Source organism: Eurosta solidaginis, chromosome 1 (assembly GCF_040869045.1).
Source record: "Eurosta solidaginis isolate ZX-2024a chromosome 1, ASM4086904v1, whole genome shotgun sequence".
In the NCBI taxonomy this organism is placed as follows: Eukaryota; Metazoa; Arthropoda; class Insecta; order Diptera; family Tephritidae; genus Eurosta; species Eurosta solidaginis.
This window is the reverse complement of record NC_090319.1, coordinates 268974930-268979176: the sequence shown is the minus strand read 5'-3', so window position 1 is coordinate 268979176 and position 4247 is coordinate 268974930. Positions and strand designations below refer to the sequence as shown.

The 4247-nt window shown below is 36.9% G+C and overlaps 1 non-coding gene across 1 annotated transcript; it reads right to left on the bottom strand.

The window, feature by feature from the left end:
* Positions 1-953: 953 nt before the first annotated feature.
* LOC137238958 (U4 spliceosomal RNA) lies at positions 954-1071 on the bottom strand. Its single transcript, XR_010949260.1, has one exon. It is a non-coding gene; the product is annotated as a U4 spliceosomal RNA (small nuclear RNA).
* Between the last annotated feature and the right edge of the window lie 3176 nt (positions 1072-4247).

Here is a 4247-nt window from a genome sequence, read left to right as displayed (position 1 = left end):
ACTTTCTTTTAGCTCAACTAGTGACAAAAATCTATGACGATCGAAATATCTAATCACCAAAGTATAATCTTGCGTTCTGACGTACGTTGTTTCATTAACTATTATTGAAAATTCGTTTTTTGTAAAATCCGAAATTACTCTTTTATGTGTGCCTGCACCCGGATTTATTCCTGTTCTAGAATAGAATACATAGCAAGCTAAGAACTAAACACTGCCTTTGACAAAATTCTAGGTCCGTTAAACTATTTATGTAATACACATAGTTATGTTGGAATGAAAACAGTTTAATTCATCATAACTTCCATTGTAGCAACAAACGAAAACTAAAAAACGTCATCCTTTTGAAACCCTTGCCCAGTACAGGAAGGTCTTCGCATTGCTTCAGGATAGTGCTTCTTATTTCTGAGTGCTGATGTGTGATTTCTCTTTAATCTATTCCAACATCGATTGTTTTTAATGTTTATTTTCAGATCTAAAGCCATTCAAGATGATCTATGGCGGCCGTAATACGGCTTACCCATCCTATTAGCCTAACCGAAACGAGTGGTGCATCCGCATGACTCGCGGATTTTGTTTGTTTTAGTAGGCTTTCAAAAAGTTTTCCGGCTGGCGAGCTTGTTCTCCTTTAGCTTAACCAATAGGAACTAGTTGTTACTTTTTCCATATATCGGGAATATATTATAAATAAACCGCTGCATTTGTGGACGCATTTTGACAATTGCACCGAAATTTGTGGCCACCGTGGTGCGGTGGTAGAGTGCACCGCTTAGCACACCGAAGATCCTGCTTTCAATTCCCAGGCAAAGCAACATCAAACATTTAGAAACAAATCTTTTTTAAATTAGAAAAAAGTTTTTTAAGCGCTGTCGCCCTTCGACAATTATTTGGCAAGCACTCCGCGTGTATTTTTGCCATGAAAAGTTTCTCAGTAAAAACTCATCTTCCTTGCAGATGCCTTTTGGAGCCGGCATTAAACATGTAAACATTTGTGAGTAGTGAAGAAGTTTCAACTAGTAATAATCGCACCTCAGTAGAACCTTATTGGTTACGATATCGCCTTTGCGCAAAGCTAAGTAGTGAAGAAGTGTATCAACTGTGTTATCTATTATAATTTTATCAAATTTGGGTGATGGCACCTTGAATCTGAACTTTTTCTGTACTATCTTGCAATGCTGACCCCATGTGTATCATTTCTTTACTTGGTCGTGAGCATATCATTTACTTCTTCCCCTTGCACGTGATCACCTTGCTATGATGCATGTTAAAATTACTCATTTATAGACTTGCGGGTTTTCTGTGAATGGATCAATCTCAGACATCGTACTAGTTTTGATAACGAATACGTAAGCCTCAATTAACTGCTATTGCATGGGAAAATTGATATTGGTGCTTCCATGTAAAAACTTCTCGAGATATGAAAACATCGCGATAAATACTTTTAAGTACGAAGTTATCAACTTTCCCTCGTATGTGAGCATGTACGTTTGTAATAATGTCAGCTACCACCAACATATATACGACAGTAAAATAAAAATAAATTCAGTGATCAAATCGAAATCGATATTTAGATCATTTGCCATTTTAAGTACAAAAACACCGGACGGTACGATCAATTGTCGACTTATATTTATGTTTTCGAAAAACTGTGGTAGGGTGTGAGAGGTTTAAACCACTAGCAATAGCATGTGTCATATGCGGTGCGGGTGGCAGAAGAAGACAAACGGCCGGATATTGTATGTATGTATGCGTTTGTAAGAATTTCATGAAAGTGCCATAAAGTTGCAGGCGATGCAATAAAAATATCTGGCGTTCACATGCCGACTGTGTGTGCCACAATTGGGGGCAACAACATGCAGTTGGTTAGAGGTAGGGCTGAGTAAGGGCTAGATAGGCATATGTGGGGATCATTCTTGGCTAAAAGTTGTATCTAAAATTTGTTTGGCATGCGTGTGGAGCAAACGATGACAAGAATTTTAATGGTTTGTGGCAGTGACTAGCAGTGGCTGTAAAATGTTTTGAAAAAAAAGCAAAGGGTGGCTAAGCGATGGCTATTGAAGCCCTACAACTACCAACAAAACCGCTGCTGCTTTGAGGCAAACATATCCTGAAAATATTTTATAGATTTTTATATGTATACAGTTTTTTATACCGCCCTAGTGCTTTTATATCTACATGCCAGCCGGTAGTTCGTTAAAACATTTTCTAGAATTTTGAGTAGCTAGCGATTATTGCTGACTCGTTGAACTAACACAAATGCGATTATCTGCAACCAAAAATTCCCTTAAAATAATAAAATTAAACTTAAACAACAACAAGCAAAAACAAAGTTTCGTCGCCTCATGAGTTGAGCGATTTAGTGCATCATCGACGCTGCAGGCATCCACCAACTCCAACAACCTAAAACACTTAAATAACAAATTTGAAAATATATTCAGTGTCTCACTTACAAGGCAATTCGCTTACTAACTTACGCACTAATACATACGCATTTAGATATTGTTTTGCTGTCAGTTGAGACAGTCGTTCATCAATTTGATTCCCCATAACACGAGTTAATTGTTATTGTTTTGATGGTTTTTTCATGCAAAAATGTATTATTCTTTTGCCAGTGGCTTTTTTCTTTCCTAAGAATGCTTATGCGTGTATGTATGTGTGTAGTTGTTGGCGGCTGAGGTGCCAATCGAGGTATTGTATTATAGCAACATCAGCGCTATCTTCAACTAATCTCTTACTGGATTTCAGGCATGCTTAACCAACGAACCGATATCATTTCGTTACGATAATTAACGTTAATAAACGAAACAAAGTCATTTCGATTCGTTTATTAACGTTAAGAACGTCAAATTAACGAAATGATTTCGTTTCGTTTTCTGCCATATCAAAACGAAATCAAATCGTTTAAGTTGATTATTATTTTCAAACTATGCTGGCAAAGCTGATTGATGGCGGAGTCATTAAAGGTGAAAGCATTAGCCAAGCTGATTGCAACTTTTCTCATGAATTTTGAAAGTACGAACATTTCTCAGAGTATTTTTGACATTACCACCATCGAATTACACAAACAAACTACATGGAGTTTGTGTGTGTATGTCCGCTCGCTGTTACCACCTTACGGCTTCACCATGGATATAGCATTGCCAGCACAATTCAAACATAAAGTATCACGTTTTTGTTAACGTTTTTAACGTTAACGAAAGTTTTTCGTTTCGGTTAAAAACGAGATACAATTTATCTTGATAATTTCTTTATCGATAATATTTCGAAGTGTTTCAACGGAAACGGTGGAAATTTTTTGATAAACGATTAGCTTAACGTTAAGGTGCATCCCTGCTGGATTTAATGTCGTGTACATATCGACCAGCCGAGGAGGCAATCAACGTCAACGTTTCCATTAATACGAACATTCACTCATGACATCTTGATGACTTTGGTGCTGCCAATTTTTATTGAGTTGGTTCTAAAATAAAGTTAACAATTAAAATATATGTGATCATAAGAGAAATATGTGGATGTGCACATTAGGGTGACCCCAATTTTTAAGGTACCAATTAGAAACATACTACATATGTGTGTAAAAAAAAACCGAATTGAATAAAAAGGCGTGAGTACCAAGGACTTGTGAACTTTGGTATGTAAAATTACAGGTGTACATATATATAAAGTTAAAGCTTTAAAATTAACTAAAGCTCACAAAGGGATTGAAGTGAAATCTTCACCGAAGCAAATAAATTCCGGCTTCCGTGGAAGAGCTTCATCGGCTTTTTATCGGTAACAACTGGTATCGACAACTTATTATTTTATTATCTAAAGCTAATAATTGTTTTTTCCTTTCATTTGAATGTGGTTTGACGTGGGGGTCCCAAGCCCAGCGCACAAGGATGAACATATTATTTGGAAGTTTATATAGCGAGACAGACGCCCGCTAGCAGCTGCACCTCTTGGTGGACAGACGCTGCCGATGAAAAATCCCCCATAATTATCGGCTCAAAGTCTAAAGCGAATAGTTATCGGTTTGCTGTCGGCTTGTTATTGCCGAGTCCATGGCATTCTATTGGTTTCTTATTGGCTTGTTATCGACGGGCAAAAGTCAAGCATTTTGTATTGAAGTTGTGTCGGTGTCCGATGTGTCATCGTTGAAAATTCGATTACACATCGATAACAAATTGATAGCACTTCGAAAAGAAATTTGATAAAAAATGGACAAAATTTCAATAGCAAATCGCAGAGCTTTAGATAAAAAACCTATA